Below are 26,245 nucleotides of genomic sequence, written 5' to 3'. Positions count from 1 at the left end.
ACTGTAAGCTTCTTGATAGACCAGTATACCTGGTCAGGCCCGGAAGGGGAGAACCAGGGCTGAGGCTCCTTAAAACCTACTGAGGGGCTGGGAGTGGTGGCTCATGCCTGTTACCCCAACACTTTGGGAGGACAAGGCGGGCAGATCACATGAGGGCAAGAGTTCCAGGCGAGCCTGGCCAACATGGTGAAATTCTGTCTCTAATAAAAATACAAAAAATTAGCCAGGTGTGGTGGCACACGCCTGTAGTCCCAGCTACTCTGGAGGCTGAGGCAGGAGAATCGCTTGAGCGTGGGAGGCTGGTGCAGTGAGGCGAGATCACTCCACTGTGCTTCAGCCTGGGCGACAGAGTGAGACTCCATCTCAAAAAAACACAAACAAACAAACAAAAACCCTAGTGAGGGCCAGGGGCGTGGGGGAGCTAGGATGGAGAGGGGTCAGGCTTAACCCTGACAACTCAGAATTCCACTACCTTGTACGGGCCTCAGTCTCCTCACTGGGCCCCAATGTAGGTCTGAGGGTCTGAGGTCTGTTGGTCTGAGGGTCCTAGGGAAATCCAGCCACTCAGGAGCCTGAGATATTTTAGCATCGTGTCTGGGCCCCCTCTCCCAGGACACTCATTTCCCAGCACCCTCTCCACTGTCTCCACACCGTTCCTTGGGGAAAAAAAAAATTTTCTTTTATTAAAACCTCCTGAAGTTTTTGTGGGTACAGAAACCACAAACTGATTGGCTGACAAAAAGGGGAAGAAGAGAGGCCACTGGAAATCTTCTGGGTCCGGTTTCCTCCACGCCCAGGTCTCTTCTCCCCAGCACAGCTCGGTGCACAGCCTGAACATGCCAGCGGGGACCCTTATCCTACACGCATCAGGAAAAGGCCTTGATCTCTTTCCCCAGAGCCCGGTGGCTCAGTCCTGAGACGGAACCAAAGCAAGGGGGAGGGGTGTGGGGAAAAAACCCTGCTGCCTGATCCCACGCCGCCAATCACAGACCCTCAGTTGACTGGCAGCACTCAACAGGTTGGAAAAAAAAAAAAGACGAAAACACAGAAAAACCCAAACACTCTGACGGGGAGACCATGTGGGGAGAGTGTGCTGGGAACCTCAGTAGCCAGTCTCCTCCTGGTCGTAAGGGAGATATTCAGGGGCCTCCCCTGGCCCTGGGCAGTCGCTGGCACCCAAGGGAGCCCCATGGGCCCCTGGGCTTCCGGGTAGTACTTGGGGCCGTGTATTTGAAGACGTGGCCAAAGGCCTGGCCGCTCTGGTTGGCGCCTTGCCTGTGGCCCATCTTCAGGGACATGGAGGAGTTGTCACAGTTGTTGATTCCCAGCTTGGCGTGGTGGATGTGCCACCGGGTCCCAGGAGTCCAAAAGCCCACCTGGCTGGCACACTTGTTTGTGCCCATCTGGAGTTGTCCATGGCGGGGGCAGGATGTGGTTCTTGGGTCATAGAGATGCCTCCCCGTGCCCTGCCCTACACGGTCATGCCTGACTGGCTGGCACATTTGTTGGTAATGGGCAGCCTGATGAAGCACTGGGCGGCCTTCATGGTGGCGTCGTGGAAGTTCTGCTCGTGCTTCTCTTAGTACTTGTCACCGATGTCCATCCTGGTCTGCAGCCCCTTAGTCTTGGCCTTCCCTGCCAGGGCAAGAAGAGACACCTGCACCTGGGTCACGTTCCCACTCTCAAACAGGTGGTTGGCCCCAAATAAGTCCAGGGGGTTCATGCTGTAGCTGACCATGGCCTTGAGGAAGTTGGAGAGGTTTTCTAGCTGGTGCCAGTTCTACACGGAAGCGGTTGATCTTAAGAGCCTGAGGCCGGCTGCAGTTTTTTCATGAATGTGCGTAAGATAATCCCATCCTTCAGGCCCTTCTGGAAATCGGGCTGATGGAGAGGCTGGTGAGTCCCGTGATCCAGCTGCGGAGCTCTGCCTCCTTCTGGGGGTCATATCTGGAGAGGAGTCTGTTCTTGACCTCCCGCAAGAACCTGTAGGAGCGGCCCTTGTTGAACTGCCTGGAGCTTAAGGCTGGCAGGTGCCGCCTCGGGACTGGACCGGACAGGACCTGGGGCTAAGTCTTTTATCTAGTTTGCAATATTTTGTTTTCACCACACCATTGTTTTTACTACATATCTTTGGTGTATTTAAAAAATGTGTGAAAAATGTTAGACCATCTCCCTTTTTTCCACCTTCCCTTTTACCCTTTACTGCTATTTACACACACACATCCACGCACGCACACATGGACACACACATACAGACCAAAATTAATTTAGATGTACGAATGGGTTATTTGAAGCAAAAAGTCAATCTATATTAGTAAAAGTGTCATGCCAGTGTGAATTATATTTATGATCCTTTTAAGAAGAAAGAACTTCCGGCCCGGCGCTGTGGCTCACGCCTGTAATCCCAGCACTTTGGAAGGCGGAGGCGGGCTGATCACGAGGTCAGGAGTTTAAGACCAGCCTGGCCAAGATGGTGAAACTTCGTCACTACTAAAAACACAAAAAAAGTTTAGCTGGGCGTGGTGGCACGCGCCTGTAATCCCAGCTATTCGGGAAGCTGAAGCAGAGAATTCCTTAAACCCGGAAGGCGGAGCTTGCAGTGAACCAAGATCAGGCCACTTCCCAGGCTGAAGCACAGTGGAGTGATCTTGCCTCACTGCACCTCAAGCGATTCTCCTGCCTCGGCCTCCAGAGTACCTGGGACTACAGGCGCTGCCACCACATCTGGCTAATTTTTTTGTATTTTTATTAGAGACAGGATTTCATCATGTTGGCCAGGCTGATCTGGAACTCTTGCCCTCATGTGATCTGCCTGCCTCATCCTCCTAAAGTGTTGGGGTAACAGGCATGAGCCACCACTCCCAGCCCCTCAGTAGGTTTTAAGGAGCCTCAGCCCTGGTTCTCCCCTTCCGGGCCTGACCAGGTATACTGGTCTATCTCCCCCTGCCACATGCGCTGTCAACTACCGCACAGGGGCCCCCACCCAGGGGCCCTGCCCATGAGATATTGTGAAATACCGACTGTGGATGAAACGCAGTAAAACCTGTGTTTTTAAGAAGAAAATGAAAAGACTTAAAATTGGCATTTTAAGACTTCATTATATATTATTAAATATATATTAAATATAAATGTTATAGAATTTAGCACCTCTATCTCCCAGTCTCTGGGAGAGGTTAGGAATTAACTTGCCTAAGCCTTAATCAGTAAACACTTCTGGCCTAGCCACGTTGACCATCCTCTCTCCTAACATCATCCAGTACATTTCAGAAGCTCATGCAAAACTCTCCCACCTTTTGTTTCAACAGATACAATTATACAATTATTGTATAATTGTATAAGATGATATTAGACTTAATCTCACAATCACACTCAGCTTGATTACTAACCCTTCTCCTACATCTTGCTCAACTAAATTTATCTACATTTTCTGTGAATTGAATAGCTTAGAAACATATGTTGTCTATGTATTATAGTGTAAGTTATTGTAATATAGAAATACGGAAGTTCTGTAACGCCCATTTTCTGCCTAGGAAATACCAATATTTTTTGAGCATGGCAAGTGTTTCCAAGCATTCAGAAGTGGAGAGTGTAGGGAATCCACTGCAGAATGAGGTCTGCTTGTCATCCTCTCAGTCTCAACTGGTGTCCCTCCTTCATCTCTGTTTCACTGATGACTATAGAAGGTCAGTCATTTTTATATGAAATGAAAATTGATGGAACTAAGGTGTTGATTTGAATATCCAACCGACCACTTATTGGGTGTCTGTTACAAGTTAAATTGTGTTCTACAGAACAGCTCAGGAAACGGATGCTTGACATTGATGTACATAACAGAAATACAAACACACCATTAAAAAATCAGACCTCTTATGAGAATCCAGATTCTCATGTAAGCTTTGTGAAGCTCTTTCAAGTTGAGAATGCAAAATTTCAAAAAAAAAAACATTTTAACAAGTAATTCTTGAGACAGAAAAGTAGAAATAGAAGATCATATATGGTTGTTTCACTAGCTCAAATCTTAAGTACAGTTTTTAGTCAATTGACAGCCATATAATTCTTATTTTATATACTGATATTCATTAGAAATTACAAACTTTAAAAAATATTCCTGTCTCCTTCTGCTAATCAATTTAAAAATTTCATTCATTTGGTTATATTTCTCCTTTTTTTTTTTTTTTTTTTTTTGAGACAGTGTCTTGCTTTGTCACCCAGGCTGGAGTGCAGTGGCGTGATGCCCACTCACTGCAAGCTCCACCCCATGGGTTCATGCCATTCTCCTGCCTCAGCCTCCCAAGTAGCTGGGACTACAGGTGCCTGCCACTGTGCCTGGTTAATTTCTTTGTATTTTTTAGTAGAAATGGGGTTTCACCGTGTTTGCCAGGATGGTCTTGATCTCGTGACCTAGTGATCTGCCTGCCTTGGTCTCCCAAAGTGCTGGGATTACAGGTGTGAGCCACCGCGCCCAGCCTATATTTCTTCATTTTACCTGGTCTGGAATAATTATCTCCTACCCAGCATTAAATTTAATTAATATCTAATTTGTTTACTTGGTTTAGTTAGTTTTGACCATGTTCAGTACACTTCTTATAAAGCAGGCATGTAGGAATGTTGGCAAGTTTATGGTCTTCACTCTTCCAAATCCCTAATGGTGGCAACCCAATAGACACATACCACAATGTAAACGCATACACACACACATACCCGTGCACACCCATACCCACCCACCTACACACAGACACAGACACACACACACACACTCTGGTGGATCAACACATGAAACACTTTACAGGCAAAGACATCATATATCAGGGATCTCTTAGTGCACTACACACTTTTGTAAATTATCAGGACTCTTCAATTGAGGTGAGTCTACAGGGATTTCAAAGGCTATTTGAGTGCTAAGCTATCTAACTAGTGGTTGGACCCTATTTAAATAATGCATTAAACACAACTCTTGAGGATCTGAAGAATATCTGTGCTTTCCAATGAACCAGGAATTACAAGGTCCTGAAAACCTCAAGCTTGTTATATGTTATATCCTTTAATAGTTAAAGTGAAGCTGATATTAATGTGAATATACTTTAGATTTACATCTTTTTGTGTTAATTTTTCTTTGCCTGTAATATACATTTTTATATAACTGGGAATAAGAAACATCTTAGGAAAAAGAAAACACAAAATAAAATTTCCCTGATTACATTGTGCCTTGGTCCAGTAACCCTGCAATGCACATGTACACTATAAATGGGTGTCTTGGGGAACCACTTTGGTATTTCATTTTAATAGTGCATCCTGGAGAATATGTTTGAATGGGTCACATATTACAACTGATTTAAATTTTGACCCATATAAAAATAAGTTTTCAAAAATATGTCTGAAGCCTGGAAACTGTAAAAATGTTTATCATCATAGAATAATAAAAGGCTAGCCGTTAGTCACTCAGAAATTGTTCAATAAATCTAAGACACCTTAGACATAAACAGTTATGAGTGAGTATAGCTCATCATTAATGATTGTAAAAATTAACGCTGTCATTTATGGTTGAGAATAAAAAACCAGAAATGTAACTTAATTTGAGAGATAAATGATACAAACTTTACCTAAAGCAAGAGAATAATAATAGATGTGTAAAAATATTTGTGTCATAGATAAGACTTTATGATGAAATTGAGTTGAACAACATGAATCAAACGTGTTTTGCATACTACATCTGCAGTTACAACATCACAGCCTTCTAAGTGTTTCCCTAATTTCAAAATGGAAGTTATCACTGAAACAATCTGATTTTATGAATTGGGATAATGGGTCATGACTGGTGTAAGCTGAAAGCAATACTACACTTTTAAAGTTGGATTTCTTTGTGTATTAATACAAACACCAGAGAAGATGGTCAATAAATTAAATATTGTACAATGCCTATCATAATACTTAAACCTGGAAGAAAATCAGTAAATGTTTAGTGAATAGAATTGGTGAATTGCTTCCATTTGATATAATTTTCTGTTCATTTTAGGGCTTACCAAAACTTGCAGCTCTGAATAAGGCCCAATTATTTACTCCTTCCAATAAAACAAGATTCCAAGAATAAGTGTGAATGTTTTGTTTTGTTTTGTTTTTCACTGAAGTATTCCAGTCTGTAGCTGCTCCAAATCACACTAATCTTTCTAGAGTCTGGTACAGGTCCTGGTCTCAAGGCCACTGTTACCATAATCACCATCTTTTGTGCCTCAAGGTTGAGCCCTCCTAACTTACCTGCATGCAACTGGAAAAGTCCCATTTCATACTTTAAGCAACCTAGACGTCTCTTTCACTGAAAGTGGTATTCTTCCTGTGCTTTTTTATTTCCAGCAAATGATGTCAACCTCTACCTACACCTGACATCTCAGTGTAATTCTTGACATTTTCTTCTTCATATTTCCACTTCCAATCACCAAGTGTTGTCAGATTTTACCTTCTCTCTATTTCTTGAATGAAATTTTCTTTCTATCTTCATTGCCATCCTAGATTCCAGCCCATCACTGGGCTATGGTGAGCACCTCTAAAGTGCTCTCCCTGATTCTCTCTCCAAAAATGTTTCTTTGCTCTTTCCAGATGATTACTTGAAAAGTAAATACAATTTACATTGTAAATTGCTTTGTTGAAAAACTCCAAAGACTGCACATTGGTGCTAGGATAAATATCAAGATTCAAAAATGGGTTCAAGCAATACACAATTTGTTTCTTTTCTCTCTCCCCACTCTTGTGGCATGAACATGATTGAACTAAGTGATTCAGATATATTTCTTCTTCTCTCCTGGACTATGGTCTTCTTATTCATAAGCTTTTCCCACTACCATACCAGATTTATTTAATTAGCTCTTACTCTTAGTTTAGTTTGCTCTTCACCTTCCCCACCAAGGGGAGTCTTACCTGATATCCCTAAATATGAAAGGCTTTCATAACAGTGCATAGCTTTTGTCTGTAACAGGGATTATTTTAGTTATAATATTGTTTTTAGGTTTTTATATTTTCATTACTATTTATAATATATAAATCTCAGCATGCTTTTTGATAACAAGTCTAATAAACTTTTAATGCAATTGTAATTCAGTACATAATTGTTTTCTATAAGCCATGATTCTAGAGATTGAGGCAAAATGTAGTGGTAATCTGTCCCAAGTAGAAGGACAAATAGCCAAGCAATGTTGACCTACTCATTCGTCTCTAAAACAGGGTTAAAATATTGATTTCCCTGTTTTCAAGAGGAAGCAGGGACAGGAAGTTTCTTGCTTGTTATCCTCTCAACTCACTCTTTTTATGGAAAAAGTAATTCATCTGATAAATGACACAAAATATTTTGATGTTCATTAGCAAGGTGGTGATTCCAAGAAGTTGAAATAAAAAGTCTTCAGAGCCTGTCTCTCTCAGTCACTCTCTCTGGACTCTTGAAACTGCTTGTTGGGCAAAATAGGGAGGCCTTGTGTAAGAACTGAACAAGCAGGCTCAGTCCTGCTACTGGTTTCATGAATCCAACTTTCCCAAACATGACAGAATGTCAGAATCCCATGAGCCAAAAGTTTTATGATGAGAGAGGAAGAATGATATTTTACTCCTCAATCTAATTTTAAAATTAAATTTTAAACAGAGTTAATAAAGTTAAAGTTAACAAAGTTGAATACACACACATATGCATATACCCATGCACATGCACACAGTCTTCTCACATTCATTTCTTAATTGTTTAATCATTCATGAGAAATGGTTTGATTTTGTATTTTCTATCTACCAATACTTGCACAAGCTCTGGCTGCAAAACTTTTGTTGGTTAAACATTAGCATTTGGGAAACCACACCCCTGCTGAGAGATAGAAGATCTTGATACAGCCTTAACTACATCATCAGTAAACATGGGACTGTTTTTAACCAGAGGGAGGCAAATGGCTTTCAGATGGTTGTGTAGCTGGTTTTAACAGTAGCCTGCAGTGGCTTTTTGACAGCCATAAACATTGCTAATTATTATTAGGCTTCAGAGCGTTCAGTATGAGGTTTTAATTTGCTTATGTTAGGCATGAGAAGGTGGCACTATCCTAGATGCCCTAAATATTGTTCCTTGTCACTTTGTTCCCACTGAATTCAGAGGTAATTTGGGGCCCGTGTCTAAAATGGTCTTATATTCATGTGTTTGCCATAGGTTTCTGATACTTACATTCTGAACGTAGTCTCAAGTTGGCTCTTGAGGGCTAATTTCATTACACATGATCGTAGGTATAAATTTAAATTTATGGAGGATTGTTTTGTACATCCCACAGAATCTGGATTCACCTCCAAGGGACTGTATAGTTTATCAAAAAGAAGACAAAGAAGAATAAGAGTTCTTGCCGTCTAGGGAATACATCATCTTCTTTGGGTAGCGCCTATTAATGGTCCTCAAAATAGTTAGAGCATTCAAGGTTTGTAACCAGTTCACAAAGAGGGAAGTAGATTCTATTAGAAATTAAACATATTACTTCTTTCATTGAGTAAGTATTGCTACAAGAATACGTTTGCTGAATAAATTAGCATGTTTATGGACATAATTGATTTGCATACTGTGGCAGCACTTTATGGACCAAACCCTAAGTCCCATGAAAAATGGAATAGAACTATTTGACAGGGAAGTATCATTGGAAAAGCCTGACTCTAGTCTCAGGAAGCAATCTGGTTGATCATGTGTTTTCAGTGTGTAGTCATAATACAACTGTATATCGCTAGTGCACATTGGACACCATGCACTCTACATATATTTTCTCATTTCATCCTTCAATACACACATAAGATAGAAAATAGACTTGGATTTAATTGCTCCAGTAAGGTCAAAGACCAAAAACCTCATTACAATGCCAATGTCAGAAATTCTTCTTCCAATTAAGATAAAGTTACCAAAGGCAATTGCGCCTTGCCATAATGGGAAGACATTGGATGAACTTAAAAAAATTTTTTTTTGTTTAAAGCCATCATAAAACTGTGGGCCTAAAGTTTCAATGAACTAAATTTCAGAGAAAAACAATCCTTTCCTTGGTGATCACAGATTAGATAGCGGAAACCATCTCTGAGGACATTTGCTGGATCTGGGACATTGAGTAGGTAGAAGAAGAAGCTGACAATGTGCAGAAACAGCTGGAACATTGGGAAGAAGCAAAATAATCTACAGGGAACTGAACAAGGATGGAAAACTATATGGTCTCGTCGCATTTACTTATTTTCACTTAAGAGACAGGGCCTCATTCTGTCACCCTGGCTATAGTGCAGTGGAGTGATCATGGCTCACTGCAGCCCCAAACTCCTCCCTCAGACAATCCTCCTGCCTCAGCCTCTCCAATACGTGGAACTACCGGTGCACAACATCATGCTTGGCTAATTTTTAATTTTTTTTTAACCATTTCATGAGAAATGGTTCGATTTTGTATTTTCTATCTACCAACACTTGCACAAGCTCTGGCTGCAAAACTTTTGTTGGTCAACCGTTAGCATTTGGGAAACCACGTCCCTGCTGAGAGATAGAAGATCTTGATACAGCCTTAACTACATCATCAGTAAACATGGGACTGTTTTTAACCAGAAGGAGGCAAATGGCTTTCAGATGGTTGTGTAGCTGGTTTTAACAGTAGCCTGCAGTGGCTTTTTGACAGCCATAAACATTACTAATTATTATTAGGGTTTTGTGGACACAAAAACCCAATATGTTGCCCAGGCTGGTCTAGAACACTTGGCCTGAAGTGTTCTTCCTGCCTTGCCCCCCACCCACTCCAACCAAGCACTGGGATTACAGGCATGAGTCACCACACCTGGCCTCCCCTAACATTTAGATACTGAACTGTTGGAAAAATGAGTAAAAAATAAGTATAAGTAGCATTTTGAGTATTTTCTCCCCATACACCCAAATGTTTAGTGTATATTACTGCTTCACATAGGAGACCATTCTTCCATCAAACTATGCAAACTAAGTATTTAAAATTTGATTTTTGCCCTACAATAAGCTCTATGCTAAACCTCATTATATTTGATTTTGACAATCTCTTTTTATACCATAGTTGCAAAAAATTAATCACATTCTTTACTTCATGAGACATTATTATTAATGTTTCCGACAAGTTTCTTTCTGGATTTACTTCTTTAATTTTTTTATTTCTTACCCCTTGTCACAGACAGGCATGCTAATGTGTTTGATATAGGTTGTTCACTCTTAAAGAATTCTTACAAGATAAGAAGGTTGTTTTCTGAGTGTGTGTATGTGTATATACATGAGTGTTTACATTTTGCTTAAACAGTATTGTGCTGTAAATCTAATTTTATTTCCAATTTTTTCACAGAGCATAACATCCTTCATACATTCAGATATTGCTGTAGGTTACTTTTGGTTGTTTATTCCCCTGTAGCTGCTGCATAGTTTTCAGTAAAATGAATCAACCCCATTTTCCTTATCCAGTTTTGCAGCAGAATTCACAATGATATCCTGCTACAGAAATATTCACTTCCTTATGGTATCCTTAGGAAAACACTTTTTGGTCATGTGTCACAATTTGTCAGGGGCTTTGTTAGTCTGTTGCTATTGCTATGAAGACATATCTGAAGCTGGGTAATTTATTTCTTTATTTTTTTAATAAAAGAGGTTTATCTTGGTTTGGGGTTCTGCAGAGCCCCAAAGAAATGGCATCTGCTCTTGGTGAGGACTCAAGAAGCTTATAATCCTAGCAGAAGGTGAAGGGGAGCCATTGTGTCACATGGTCATAGAGGGAGTAAGAGAGAGAAGGGGGCAGTTCCAGGATGTTTTTAACAATCACATCTCTCATGAACTCACTCTGAAGAACTCACTCAAGTGGATTGTGATAAACTAAACATGTCCAACCCACAGCTTGTGGGCTGAATGGAGGTCAGAACAGCTTTCAATGTGGCCCAAAACAGATTTGTCAACTTTCTTAAAACATAAGCGATTTTGTGTGCATGTCTGTGTGTGTGTGTGTCTTTTTTTCTTTTTCTTTTTAACTCATCAGCTATTTTCAGTGTATTTTTTGTGTGACCCAGGAAAATTCTTCTTGCAATGTGGCCCAGGGAAGCCAAAAGTTTGGACATTCCTGTGCTAAACTATTCATAAGGGATCCACCCCACGTTCCAATACCTCCACTGGGTCCCACCTCCAACACTGGGGATCATATTTCAGCATGAGATTTGGAGGGGACACACATCCAATCTCTATCAGGGGTATGTGCCCATCATTGAAACAGGTTATAGAGTATGCACACTTTCAAATGGGTCCTGTCATATTATTTTCTGAAATGTTTAAAACCATTTAATTTCCCATCCATTGCCCATAAAGGTTGTTTTCCTCATATCCTCATCACTCAGTGTTATCTAGGATTCTTAAATTTTCTAAACAAGCGGTGAAAATACAGATCACATTTGTGCACATTGCATTTGTCAGATTGTTAATAATGTATCGGATTTTTTGGCCCATTTTTCTATTGAGTTTACTATTGTCTTTGTTCATTTGAATATCAATCATATTCACTTTGCCCTAAGCAGTGTCAACATTTTCTATTATTGTCATATGTCTGATAACTTTGTATGCCAGCTTTTATTGAAATGAGTCTTTATGATTGTTATACTTATTCTAAAGTTTTTGTATTTAATTAAATTTGTTGGATTAGTATATATTTTATTAAACTGGAACAACAAGCCTAAATCTATGTTTTGTTGGGTTCATTCAGATTTAGAATTCAGATAACTTTTTGATGGATAAATTATTTGTATCATAATGAAGAATGGCTATCATAATGCAATATGATCATTTCTGCCAATGCTTATTGTTTTGTAGTCTACTTTGTTTATGTGGTCAGGAGGGCAAGACCTGAATGACTTTGACCAACCCAGCGTTCTGGACCTCCTAGTCCTCAGAATGATTTTAGAATGTTCCAAGAAGACAATATCCTGAGATGGGGAGAAACTGTCTGGGACAGTCTGGACTCTGTCCTTGTTTTTCCTAGAACAGGATATTCCTGCAATTCTTAAACTCCAAGAACCAAGGTGCACATGGGGTGTGAAACCTGGGGTGGAGCACTCAGGGGTTCCTCAGCTGCAGTACACAGTGGGGCATGCGCAAAGGAGACTCTGTCAACCCTGGGCAACTTTTCTGACCTCAAGGTCAGGCTTGTCATCATAGAACTTAGGCTTTTGCTGATTCTTCCTGCTCCTCTGTTAGTAATAAATGTAGTTTGTCTGATTTACTGTGTGAGCATTCTTCTGTTTCTGGCAGCTTGGTTTATATAAAATACCTCCTGCTAGACCTACGAATCTATGCAATGTGGAAGTGTCATAGAGGTAAATAAGTAACTTAACTGAGTTGAAAACTAACATACATAACATGGGGCCACTGCAGCAAGGGGCAAAATGATCCTGCCAAAATATCACATGTGACCATTCCAGACATATTGTGGAAGAAGAAATTGGATACTGAAACTCAGAGAGATCTGAAGATCTTATCCAAGCCAACAGGAGGCTAATAAAGCCAGGGAATTCCACTGTACTCTGATTCAACAGTACAAGCTTCATCTCAGAGAAGAGCAATGCAATGGCACCAGTGATCAGACCAGGGAGACCGTCTGCCACAGAGAAAGCAGAGGTCTAGAGAATAGCACGAAGACAATAAAAGACTCCAGATTCAATTTCCCTTTGCCTTGAGGCCACAGAAAGCCCAAAGCATGTGAACATCTTCTTGGAGGCATTTAACTAAAAGAACAATTGAAACTTGAAGAAAATGTGAGTCAAAAGTTAAATTTAAAGATATGTTACTTTCTCCAACCCTCCCCCACCAATTCACCACAGGATAAGTCTAGTGAGATAAAGCATGTCATTTATACAAAATACAGAAGTTTTATGTTCTTTATGTGAGCAGAAATATGTTCAAATTTTACTCAATAAATGTGTTTTGTTTTACTACTAGAAATAGTAAATTTCACTTGGTCATTACTTAATTTTATAATTATCTTTATTTAAATTTGTATCAGCTCACAGCCGGGTATCTACCTACAGGAAAAGAAGTCATATGAAAAAGACACATGTACACACATTTATAGCAGCACTATTTGCAGTTGCAATAATGTGGAACCAGGTTAAATGTCTATCAGCCGATGAATAGACAAAGAAAATGTGTTATAGATACGCCATGGAATACTACTCAGTTCGGAAAATGAACCAAATAATGGCATTTGCAGCAACCAGGATGGAGTTAGAGATGATTATTCTAAGTGAAGTATCTCACGAATAAAAAAACAAATATGATATGTTCTCACTTACAAGTGGGAGCTAAGCTAAGAGGGTGTAAAGGCATAAGAATGACATAATGGACTTTGGAGACTCGGATGGAAGGTTCGGGGGGTTAAGGTACGCATTGGGTACAGTGTACACTACTCGAGTAATGGGTACAGCAAAGTCTCAGAAATCACCACTAAATAACTTTTCTATGTAATGGAAAACCACTTGTTTTCCCAAAACGATTTCAATGTAGTAATATATAGGAAAACAATGAATATGATAGTCTTGAGGTGCAACATTCACTGGATTTCATATGGGAGAAAAACAGCTAAAATCAAACACGTGGACAGGCAGTCAGAACATTGTCCATCACATACATAGTAAAATTAATAGGAGGCCAAACGTTCACGAGGAGAGTCCATTTGGAATAGCCTGCACCTGCAGTGAGGATGTACACCATAGGGCACACATAACTCATGTTAGGGAGAAAACGTATAATTTTACTCAATGTGAAAACATCTTCGGAAATAGCTCACTCCATGCTGTCCAGATGCATTTCTGTACTGTAGAAACTAAGAGTCATCAAAGTGAAAAACCTCTGCCCCGCTCCAAGTTCTGCTTCACACAGGAGTAATACTACTGGAGGGAAAAGCCATACATGTCCCAAGTGAGGGAAAGCCTTTACATATCAGTCATTTCTTATGAGACATATGAAAATTCACACTGGATAAAAACTGTATGAATGTAACAAAAGTCAGAAAGTCTTTAGATATTCCCTACACCTGAATAAACATTTAAGAAAGAGCATTCTGGAGAAGCCCTATGGATGTAAGGAATGTGGGAAAGTCTTCAGCAAGCTTCAAAACATGCACATATAAAGAGCCACGCTGGAAAAGAAAAACCCCTATAAATGTGTCAAATGTGGAAAAGACTTTGCAAAGTCATCAGAATTAAAAGTCATCTTAAGATTTACAATAATGAGAAGCCCTGTGGGTGAAAACGGGGAAATCATCATTAATTTTTTCACCATACTCAATATGAGAGGAGGACATACTGGAAGGGAGCTCAATGAGTTAACATGCATAAGAACATCTTCCTGAACTCTCGTATCTTATAGAAGTGTGAAAAGAAACCCTCTGAACGTAAAGTCTATGGAAAGCCTTTGATCTTCATTCATCTTGAGTACCTATTTGTTCTCACACTGGAGAGAAGCTGTGAAAGTAAGGAATATGAAAAAAAGCCACAGTGTTGCCTCAGACTCATAATTCATACAAGAACTCACACTGCAGAGACTGCTTGTGGAAGTAAAAACTGTGGAAAAGACCTCTTTAAACACTTATCCCTCCTGTTGCACAAGATTCTATGCCCTGGAGGGAGACTACAGTGGGAATGAACATAAGAAAGTTTCAGTTCCAGCTCTTCACTTATTGGGCATGAATGAGCACATAGTAGGACTGAAGCACTGTAAACGTTAACAGTGTTGCCATTATCATTGTCTTATCCTTCAAGTAGAACCCAAATTCATACGTTTCTAGTTTTTCCTTTCTTAACAAAATGGTATAAGATGACAGATATGTCTTAGCACCCTTTCCGCTCTGCCACGTTAATGTTGCTATGTAGTAGCTTGGTTACAATTCACTCACACATGGTTTCATTCTCAATGTGAAGCCCTCTCTGCGCTCCATTCACTTTAGAATTAGAATTCATCTTCTCCATGATACCTTTTTTGTCAGTTTGTTTTTGTTGGTCACAATTTGACTGCATTATGGTCACATTATGCGGTTTTAATGGTGCCGATTTGGTGTACCTGTTATGACTTTCATTTTGGTGTAATGGGGTCAATTCTGTCCATTTCCCTGCTATACCCATGATTCTCATCTTCTTCACTAAGGGAAGATGGAACTTTTTACAAGGAGCACTATTGAAATGCCTTTATTTATGTCGTTATCCTTATTTTATTATTTAATTAAATTTTTTTTTTTTTTTTTTTTTGAAAAATGGTCTCACTCTGTCTCCCAGGCTGGAGTGCAGCGGTATGATCAGAGCTCACTACAGCCTTGAACTCCTGGGCCGTTGTGATCTCCCAGCTCAGACTCCTGAGTAGGTAGGAGTGCAGGCATAACAGGTGTGCACCACCACGCCAAACTTTTGTTTGTTTTTGTAGAGACTGAGTCCCTTTATGTTGCCTGGAATGGTTTCAAATTCCTGGGCTCAAGTGATTCTCCCACCTTGGCCTCCCAAATTGCTGGAATTACAGGCATGAGCCACCATGCCTGCCCCTGATTAATGTCTTCAAATGAGTTTCCCAGGTTTTCTCATAACTGCAGTGAGCAGAGCTTATAGTCCTGAGCAATGTGAAATGCAGAATTCACTGGTTTGGATTTCTGAAAATCTGTTTGGAAATGGGAGAGTTATTGTTACTCTTTTCTTTTAACCAAGTTCCCTTTGCTCTTTCTGCTCGCTGCTCTCTGGGAATAGGATGAAATGCCCAGAGTCAGGTTAAGCGACTTGAAGACCCTTGGAATGATGGTCCCAACAACAAAACCTTCAATATACAAGATTTCTAACTCCCTAAAGGCATGTTGGGTATCCATGGCAGCCCTGGACTTTTTCTGGACTTGTTTCATGAAAGTAAGCCTTAATAGAACTAGGAAACATTTTAGGAGTGATATTTATAACAAATTGAATGATAAACCTAAAAATGAATAAAACAAAATACAAAAATAAAGAGAATAGACAAAATGGGCTTACAGATGCCGATTGGCCACAAATCCTTGGCTCTCACCCCCATGGATGCCTCACCTACTGTGACGCTTGGAGGGCTGGCAGCCATCACTCAAGAAATCAGAACACAGTGGCTTCTACTGCAGCATCAGGGAGCAAAACCTAAGCCTGTCAGCTCTCAAGAAACATACTTGTGTGTGTGTGTGTGTGTATACACGTGAGATAAATTTTTTCAGTGACTTTGACCTATCTCATGCTAAAACGGTACAATGAGTTAAAACTAGTGCAAATTTCTGGCAACAGAACTTCATCTCCCCATTACTTATCCAGGGCATTGAAAATTGGCCCACATCACAGATCCTTAAGTCATTCTCTGAATCATGAGGAGAAAAGAGGAGAACAGAGAGAACTCCATGTATGTTCCAGTCACAGGGCTGAGTGCTGTGTCTACATGATCCCTCTTGGTGCTTGCCATAACCCTGCAAGAGAAAAGTAAAGACTCCAACACACACTCACACACACAGACATACACACGCACATGCTCAAACACAAACTAGAAACTACAGAACAAAGAAAGAATTGACAACTAATAGAAGTATAGTGCTGGCCAAGCAAGGTGGCTCATGCCTATAATCTTAGCACTTTAGACCAGGAGTTCAAGACAAACCTGGGCAACATAGGAAGACACCATCTCCACAAAACATTTTCCTAGATAAACATCATTTTTAAAAAGAGGTATAATGCCTAAGGGCTTAGGGAAGCAATACTCCTATGGCTGTGTAGTAAGCAGCAGGCAAAGTTGCTTGTCAGAACAAAGTGGTAGTGATTCCAGGCTTCCTTTGCACACTTAGCCAGGAGACTGGTGAGCTCAGCACTGCCTGGGTTCACTTTACCCTTATACGGCTCTAAAGCTCTGGCAGGTGGGACCTAAGCATAAGAGAAAGTGATATTACGCAGGACTCTCTTGACCGCATGTGATGGAAACCTAACTCGATCCAGCAGAACATTGAGTTAATTCGCTCTAATTACTAAAAACGTCCGTGAGTAGATGGGCTTCTGGCTCAGTGGGATCAGGGGTCAACTAACATCAACCAAGGCTCATTCTGTCCCTTCATTTCGTGTGTCAGCTCTGCTTTTCAGGCAGGCTATTTTGAGACAGCAGCAAAAAATGGCCCCATAAATTTCATATCACTTACTTCCTTGGAAAATGCTATGCCAGTAAAAAGAAAGCACCTCATTCCCAGCAGTTTCATCAAAAGTGCAGGGATGACTTCCGTGAGCCCAGCTTGGATCACACGCCCACTCCTGAATGAATTACCCTGATGATCTGACTGCCCAGGGTGGGTCAGCACCTCCCAAATCCCATGGGCTAGTATTGAAAGAGTGGTCCTCCCATGCGAAAAACGGAAGGACAGTACCAGAGGAATATGGGCGGGAGGGCCTCATCTCTAGATAAAAAGTATGAACGTATTTGTGTTTTTGTACACTCATTTATATGGTCACTGGGAAGAAAATGAGAAAACCTCACACACGACTTTCTACAGGCCTCTGTGCTTTGTTTCCAACACTGAGCTGTGAGAAATTTAATTATTAAAACAAAACTTTGAAAATAAATAACAATTTGGGACATGGGGACAGTTAGCTGATGCAGCACAGGTGAGCAGTTCTTTTGTGCCCATGAGGACACAATTCTCAGGAGGCCGCCTGTGGTCTCCTAGGACAAGTGTGTGGGCACCCACAGGCTGCAGTTCCACCTTTTCCTTCCCTGGACTCTCAGGAAGACAGGAGTTCTGGATTCAGCTGAACTGAGTTCAAGTTCAGGCTCTGTGACTCACTGGCTGTGGAATTCTGGGTGAGTCACTTACTCTTCTTGAGTCCCATATCCTCCTTGGTAAAAGGAAGAGGTATAGTTATTGTTAGGTTTTGAAGGCAAGGCGAGGGTTAAAGAAAGACAGAGAGACAGTTGGCAGCTTCAACAGCAACTTCTTTATTGCCAGCAAAACCCTGGGGAGGATTAAACCAGCTTAGTGCTGGCACAACTGCCGCTCACAGGCTGGGGTAATCTTGGGACTGGGACGGCGGGGTCCGGGCAGTAGAGCTTGTTGCTCAGCAGGGTATGGCAGGGATGTTCCTGCAGACAGACTGTGGAGCCTTTGCCAGGGACGATGTGATACGGATATTTCTGCAGTAAGGCAGACAGGAAGGATGTTTCTCATGGCCCGAGTTCCCATGGAACGTTTCACTCTGACCAGGGTCTGCAACATGGCTGGAGGTTTACAACATGGTACAGGTTAGACTAACAGTAACATCTCCCAGGTAGACAGTTCTACAAAGTAAACTTCCCTTGAGCATCTACACTCTACCAGACATGGTGCTGGGACCCAGGTCACAGGAGGAACAGGACAGATGAGGTCCCTGCCATCCTGGTGCTCATGTCTGACACAGGAAGCTAATGGGTCATAAGACCAGGTCAGATGCTGGTGGTAATGAAAGACATTACCAGAGTGAGATGAGCTAGAAAGAAACGGAGGGAGCTGTTCCAAACACAGTGGCAGGTGGAGACCCCTCCAAAAGGTGACTTTTGAGCAGAAACCTGAGAAATGCCCGACCAGGGGAAAACCTAGGGTAAGGTCCACAGAAACAACTGCTGTGGAAGGGGAAAGCGTGTCATCATCCAAAACCAAGGGAGGAGACCCACAAAACTCCACTCCTATGGAGCAGAGGGGCCTGCAGGGAGAAACAGGATTCTGCTGCTCATGTGGGTATCTGCTTCCCAGCAGGAAAGCGGACCATGCAGGATAGAGGGGCTAAGTGAATCCTGGGCTGTGGGGTTACGGGAGCCGGTGCTGACTCACTGTTGGAGGTGAGCCACAAGAGGAGGCTTAGAACCCCTACCTGCAGCCTCTCCAGTCTAATAAGGAGATTGTAGTGTGGTCAGTGGCGGTATCCGGAGACCGTTGAAGGGCACACGGAGTGATACCTCCTCTGGCCTCCACTCTCAGCTGCAGATTTTCCGAGTTCCTGGAACAGCTTCTCCGTGGCCCCATCAAAATGGAGGGTGGTGACAGCACCCACAAGATGCTAACACCAGGGCCCTGTGCCATACCACCTGCTTCCCTTGGCCCTGCCCAAACCTTTGTAGACAGCTTTTTCTTAATGACCCTTCAGTCGCTTCAAGGTCCCTGCCAGCACCTGACTGCCACATTCCCCAGAGGGACCAGGCTCCTCAGCACAGGAGCTGAGGTTTCTACAGGCACAGAGGAAACACTGTCCCAGCTGTTGGAATGGAGTCAGGAGTGGAAAACAGAATGCTTGTTCTCAATGCTCAGACTTACCAATTGTTTCATTTCATCGCACCAAGGCTGTGTGGCATTTTGAAGTAGAATTAGTAATCTACATAATTACAAATTATGTTCTTAAAAGCAGCTGCTCAGTGCCATGCCTGAAACAAGGTGAAACTCCATGAGGAGATGTGTGAGAAGCCAGGGTGCCATAGTTACAAACCAGGACTCCAGGTGCAGACTGCTTGGTTCAAACCTGGACCAGTGGAATGAATTTTCCCAACTCTCCGTATTGCTCTTTGCCCCAGTTTTTCCATCTAACAACTAGAAGTAAAAACAAGGTTATTGTGAAAATTAAATGAATTAAAGCAGAGAGTGTCTAAAACAACACCCCCAGTCACACGGTCAGCACTGAGCATGTTTTTCTTCACTACTCTTAATGAGGTAAGAGTGAGTGCACGGGCAACACCCATGAGCCTGGGCTTTCTATGGCACAGGCATCAGAGATCCCACTTTTGAGGTCCTGCATACATTCTTTTGACGCTGATAAGGGAGGAGTCTCATGGGTGAGGAGCAAGCAACCACATTGGGGCCAGACAACCCATGGTCAAAGTTGAACTCCACCACTGTTCAGCTGGGTGACTCTGGGCAAGCGACTTTCCCTCTCATGTTCCTTTTTCATAAAAACTCTAGGACAGTAATTTGACTGCCAGTCCTTCCTTAGGGTGTGAATCTCAGGAAACACCGGTAGAGCCGTGGGGAACAGAGACAGGAAAGGAATGCAGCAGTTAACGGGACCTTCATCAAGAAACTTTCCACCGTGGCAGCCAGGACTCAACCCTGCCAGATACCTCCGAGAGACAGCATAGAACACGCGCCTCAGAGTCATCTCATCCAGAGCAAGGGAGCTGGGGTATTTATCCACTGATACCCACCAGTCAAACCTCAGGGACCCTTCCAAGGTCATGATTCCTCCAGAATGTCCTGCCTGCACTGCAAGGGTCAGACCTGGGGTTGAGGGCAGGGCCCCTGACAGCACCTCCAACAATGAGCAGGAACACAGCCTGGTGTGGGGAGTTTCAGTGAGTCACTGATTCCAACACACACACACACATACCTTCACACACCACACTCTAACACCAACACAGTGCATATGTATGTATACATACATGCACACATGAATGTTGTCCACTTAGATCCTGGTGACTCCATGGGATAGACGATAAGGCAGGAATCAGAGGGAAGAGCAAAATTAAGGGGAGTGAATGTCTTAAGAACAAAATGCACATTGAGGCAGAAAATCAAGGGGGAAGAGGAGTGGTCTGGACACCAAATGCCTGCTGGGTGGCACCTGCTCTGCACGCACTGTCACTAATTCTCCAAGCAGCCTCATGAGGTAGAAGAAATTCCCCTCAATTTACAGATGACAGAAACCTAGTTAAGAAAACTAATTTTACCAGTGTCTCAGCAAGTTAGTGGGTGAAGGTATGGACTCCCAGCTCTCTCTGTCCACAAAGTCTACAAACTCTCCCTTGTTAGGCAGGCTGGATACCGGGCTCTGCTTCTGGACTCTGCTCCTTTTCCTGCTAGGCAATCATGGCAGAACTGGCAGAAACGTTATGCCCCTTCACCACCTGGAGCAGAGCCAATGAGAGGGGCTGGGGAACAGGCCATGAGGCCCTGCACCCTCCATTCATTGTCTTCAGGATTGCGATCCCTCAGAACTCTTGCACCACGTGGTGGCAGCACTCTCAGTGTCTGGGTGTCTTCTGAGGTTGTACAGGATGCAGTGGAGGCCACTGGCTGTGCTGTCATATCCTAAGTGGCAGCCACCCAGTCTTGGGCTTCTTGGCTGCTTCAGCACCAGAGGTTGGACAGTGCCCATGCACTGAGGCCCTCAGGAGAATGGCAGGGAAAGGAAAGGCAGCATGGAGAGATGTAGGGTCCATCCACCATGTCCCTGGATGGAGAGACTCCTGTTCCCACAGTAGTTGCCACACCGGGACCACGATTGGCACTCATAAACATGCCAGCCTCCATTTATATTTCCTTGTTTGACAACTCCTTCCCATTTTCATCCTGGAGACAAGACTTCTGAGCACACTAGCTCTGAGAGCACCTGAGACAGTCCCTGAAGACCTTTGATCCAAGCAGGATCCCTCCCTTGCCATCTCCAGACCTCCCCACAAGCTCCCTCCCTGGTCTCCTGGCTCTTGTTCATCCCTTCCAGGCAGCCTTCCACAATCATCTCTAAAACATATCTGACTGTCCCTCATGTATCCAGCACTTTCCATGGCTCCCCAGAGCCCTCCAGATCAAGTTCAAATTCTTTGATCAGACACTTGATCTCAAGCTGCATTCTACCGCCTGAATTAAGATCCCCGAGAAGCCCAACTTGCTCAGCACAAATGAATCACTGAAGTCAAAAATCTTGAACGTGGCCTTGGCCTTGAGGAAGTCATCAACACCCTGGCTAGTGAGGGTGCAGTGCTGCTCCAGGATGATGGTGTGTAAAGTTGTGCTCCAGGTCGCAAGCCCTGAAGAAGCATCTCTCCTCAGGACTGGGTAGTACAGGAAGTCTGTGCACAGGCAGATCTGCTGGTGCCGTTACACTATGCAGCTCCAAGATGGTGGCAATATACTTACTGAGATGCCTGCAGGGTGAGGCTGGGGAGAAGAAGCAGTTCCATAACACGTAAGAAACCCTGGAAAGACTTCCCAGCCAGAATCTCAGGACCACATTACATCCAGAAATGGGTGCCTTCTGGGCACACTTCTCTCCCTGCCTCCCACTCTGAGCTGCCTCCTAGCCCCACATGCCCCAGCCTGGCCCAGGGCTTGGAGCCCAGCGGGTGTTCAGTCCATGGTGTTGACTGCTCCCTGGACCAGGAGAGCCCTTGGCGGCTCTGTGACTCCTCCTGTAGAACCCCTGCCTCTACCATGGGACCTCCTGATTCCCACAGAAGCCCCCACGGCCCTGGATTGCTCTACCTGCCCTGGGATCCTCCAGCCCCATAGACCTTACTTGACGCCTTAGCCCTCCCAGAACATGACATGTTTCTCAGAATGTGGCTGATGTCCAGGGCCTCTGCGGATGTTTGCTGGGGGCCTCTCGCTGTTCTCCTTTACGGTCTGTAGGGCAGGGTCAAGAGGAGAAACCAGTCCCACATTCAGAAGGGACAAAAAGCTCACTGCCACAACGGCAACCACCGAACAGTCAGCAGTGCTTCTGGATGGAAAAGAGGTTTCATTCTGCAGAAAGCTCCTTGTTTGGCTTCTCTCGGAAGCCAGGGAGGGGTACCAAGCCCGGCTTACCTGCAATGCCTACGTTACCATCTGTTCCTAGGATATGCGATGGGCCCCTGCTCCCACTGTAGGGTTGACATTCCCTCCAGCTGGAGACCTGGGCTCCTGACACCAGCTGGCCTGTTTGTCCTGCTCTGGATGACAATGGAAAGGCTGTGCCTGGTATTTCCCTAGGTTCTTGGTTTCTACTTTCTAGACATCCAGCAGCAGTGACCATACCTGGTCCCACTCCTGAAAGGGGACTCCCTTGTAGGGCAGCCAAGACATCTACAGATGGAAGACTGCTCAGTGAGACAGGCCACAGGGGTCCCAGGGGAGGATCAGGGGCTGGAGGATTCTGGAGGTTTCCAGCCTTGGGGTCTGTGGTTCCTCAAAGAGGTTAGGTCTACCTAGTACCAGGCCTGCCCTCCCATGATTCAAAGAGTGGATGATTGCTCAGCATCAGGAACTCTGATCTGGAACTAGTTTTTCATTTAGGTCACCAAGAGACAACCCCTAACCCCTGAGCAGGGCGTGGTCCAAGCTCTGGCATGAGATTCTCTTCCAGCAATGTGATGCCTACAGGGCCAGGTAGAAAAGCTGGTGACCAGGCCTTCTGTCCTCCAGCAAAGGAGTGTACCATCCACCCTAGAAAGGCAGGTGGTACCAGGCCACAGCACTTGGTGCCTGTATCCCTGGCTCTGCAGACACCGGTCATGGAGGTCCTCCCGTCTTCACATTACCTTCTTGCTGCTCCTAGATTTCCTCTAGTCATTAAACACTTTGAGCCATTTTTCTGTGCACCTGATCTGACATTTTTGCTCTCAGATGAAACACGATAAAGTAAGCCGAGCCACCAGGATTCCTGGAGGGAACCTTTGGGTCTTGGGCTCCATGGCCCTGATGGGACTGAACCAGAAGGAGCCAGGGAAAGGCAAACACTGGGGCTCAGGCCCTATGACCCAATGGCCATTGGTGGCTTGGCCTTATGGCCCCAAGACACCCTGTCCTCAGGCCACAGACAGCATGGGGTATGGCCTTGCCTCAGCCTCCAAGTAGTGTCCTGGCACTAGCGGGTGCTGACCCTTGAGCCACAACCGCAGTTGTGCGTTTTGGGTTTGGTAAAAACACCTCAGGGACAGAGTTCTGGGTTTGACTTTGGCAGGAAACATGGCCCCTTCCAGGGATGATGTGTCACTCCTACTTGCCACGAAATGTGCACATAGGCTGTCCCTCTGCCCATCGCATCCTGCTGGAGAGGATGGAGGAAGTCAGGGAACAGGCAGGGTGGACAGCTGGGGTGCAGGGAGAGGCAGGTGCATGCTGGCAGGTCAGACCCTTCGAGGGCTGTGTGGGGGCATCAGGTGGGGTGGGCTCCAGGTTCACGCTCAGTGCACTGGGCAGGTCTCAGGACAGGCTTCCTGGACCCCACCTGGGTGATGTGGTCACTCCCTGGGGGACTGTTGACAGGCCCTGGTCACCCATCCTGGGCAGAACAATCCCATCTCCAGACTGGACTTTCTGAGTCCTGAGACAGGAGAGTGCTGCCCAGGCCTGACACACTGGGAGGACCTGTTAAGTCGTCCATCCCTAGACCAGCCTAGCACACAGCAAGGACAGCCTCTTACCTTTACCCTCAGGATGCGGACTGACCCATCTCATTCTAAGGCAACCAAGGCAGAGCTGAGGACCTGTGCCAGGCTGGGAGCCAGGCCCCTCCCTAAATGGGTCTGAGGGAAGTACCATCCCTGTCCCAATGCGCCACAAATGTCAGCCCAGGAGACACATAGGGAAGGGAGGGCACCTCCTCCCTGCCGGCTGACACTGGAAAAGCGGGAACTGGGAGACGAGGGAGTGCAGGGCTGGCAGGGGCTGCTTCAGACCCAAGGAGAGCTCAGGCTGCACCATGGGGCTGCCGCTCTTGGGCTGGATGCTGTACCCTCTGCAGGATTTGAGAAAGTCCAGTCTGGAGATGGGATTGTTCTGCCCAGGGTGGGTGACCAGGGCCTGACAACAGTCCCCCAGGGAGTGACCACATCACCCGGGTGGGGTCCAGGAAGCCTGTCCTGAGACCTGCCCAGTGCACTGAGGGTGCATCTGGAGCCCACCCCACCTGACCCCCACAGTCCTCACAGGGTCTGACCCCCAGCATGCACCTGCCTCTCCCTGCACCCCAGCTGTCCACCCTGCCTGTTCCCTGGCTTCCTCCATCCATCCTGTGCAGCCCATAGACTGCGACCATCTCACCAGCCCCTCTACCTTTGTCCTGTCAGAATCTCTGAGCAAGATCTCCCAGGTCCATCTAAACACCTGCTTTTTCCATTTTCACTCGGCCATTGGACACCACTGGGCCATCCTAGCTGTCCACAGGTCCTTTGATAATGTGCATTTCCTCTGACATGTCCCAGCAGTGCTCAGCAGCCCCCATTTACCAGATCCCTGCTGACCAGATCCCACACATTAGCTCCTCCCTGACCACACCCTCCCTGAATAGGCCCCCATGACCAGCTCCCATAAACCAATCTCCCACTGCCAGGCCCATAATCACCAGGCCTCACTCACCAGGACCTTACTGACCAAGCCTCAATGACAAGGGCTCACTGACCAGGACCTTACTGACCAAGCCTCAATGACAAGGGCTCACTGACCAGGCCTCACTGACCAAGACCTTACTGACCAGGCCTCACTGACCAAGACCTTACTGACCAAGCCTCACTGACCAGGACCTTACTGACCAGGCCTCACTGACCAAGACCTTACTGACCAGGCCTCACTGACAAGGGCTCACTGACCAGGTCCTTACTGACAAGGCCTCACTGATCAGGTTCCACAGATCATGACCCCTTTGCCTGGCCCCATAGATGAAGGTCCACTGATCAGGCCTCCAGGGAATAGGCTACCAGTTACCAGGCCCCTACTAACCAGGCCTGAGGTGACCAGATGTCTCTGACCAGGAACTCAGTGAGTAGGCCCCGCTGAACAGACACGCACTGCTCAGATCCCCGCTGACCAGGTCACCCCATAGACCGAGGCTATAAAAGTCACCACTGATCAAGACCTCTCTGACCAGGCCCCGACTGATAAGGTTCCACTGACCAGGCTGCCCTGACCAGGGACCCACTGACAAGAGCCTCTGCTGTCTAAGTCCCATGTGACCAGGCCTCCACCAAATAGCACCCCTTGACCTGGTCACCAGTGACCCAGATCACACTGACAAAGCCACCACTAAGCCCCAGCTGACCAGTTCTCCACTGACCAAGCCCCGCAGCCCAGGTTTGCACTGACCAGACACCAAACATTTGTCTGCCAGTAGGTCCCCACTCACCAAGACCCCCACTCCTAGAACCCCTGAGACCCACTCTAAGCAGACCCCTGCTGACCACGCCCCCACTAAGTACGCCTCACTGACCAAGTCCCAACTGACTAGCGCCACTGAGCAGGCCCACACTGATCAGGCCCCTTCTAACCACACCAGAAGGCAAGCGGCAATGAGATGTTTCAGATGTCAAGGTAGGAGCAAGATGGAGAGAGAAAGGAAGTGCCACATCCTGTTATACAACCAGATCTCATGGGAACTCACATCAGGAGATCAGTATCAAGAAGGTTAACCATTGGTGAAGGAACCACCCACACCACCGCCCACTGTTTCCAGTCAGAAGCCTCCTGCAGAGGCAGAGCCTCTTAGGAAA

General features: G+C 44.9%; 1 pseudogene; it reads right to left on the bottom strand.

The window, feature by feature from the left end:
* Positions 1 to 1,102: 1,102 nt before the first annotated feature.
* Positions 1,103 to 16,099, bottom strand: LOC135965292 (calponin-2 pseudogene; annotated as a pseudogene).
* Between the last annotated feature and the right edge of the window lie 10,146 nt (positions 16,100 to 26,245).

This window comes from Macaca fascicularis, chromosome 10 (genome assembly GCF_037993035.2).
Source record: "Macaca fascicularis isolate 582-1 chromosome 10, T2T-MFA8v1.1".
Lineage (NCBI taxonomy): Eukaryota > Metazoa > Chordata > Mammalia > Primates > Cercopithecidae > Macaca > Macaca fascicularis.
Note: the sequence above shows the minus strand (reverse complement) of the source record. Positions and strands in the feature narration are given on the sequence as shown.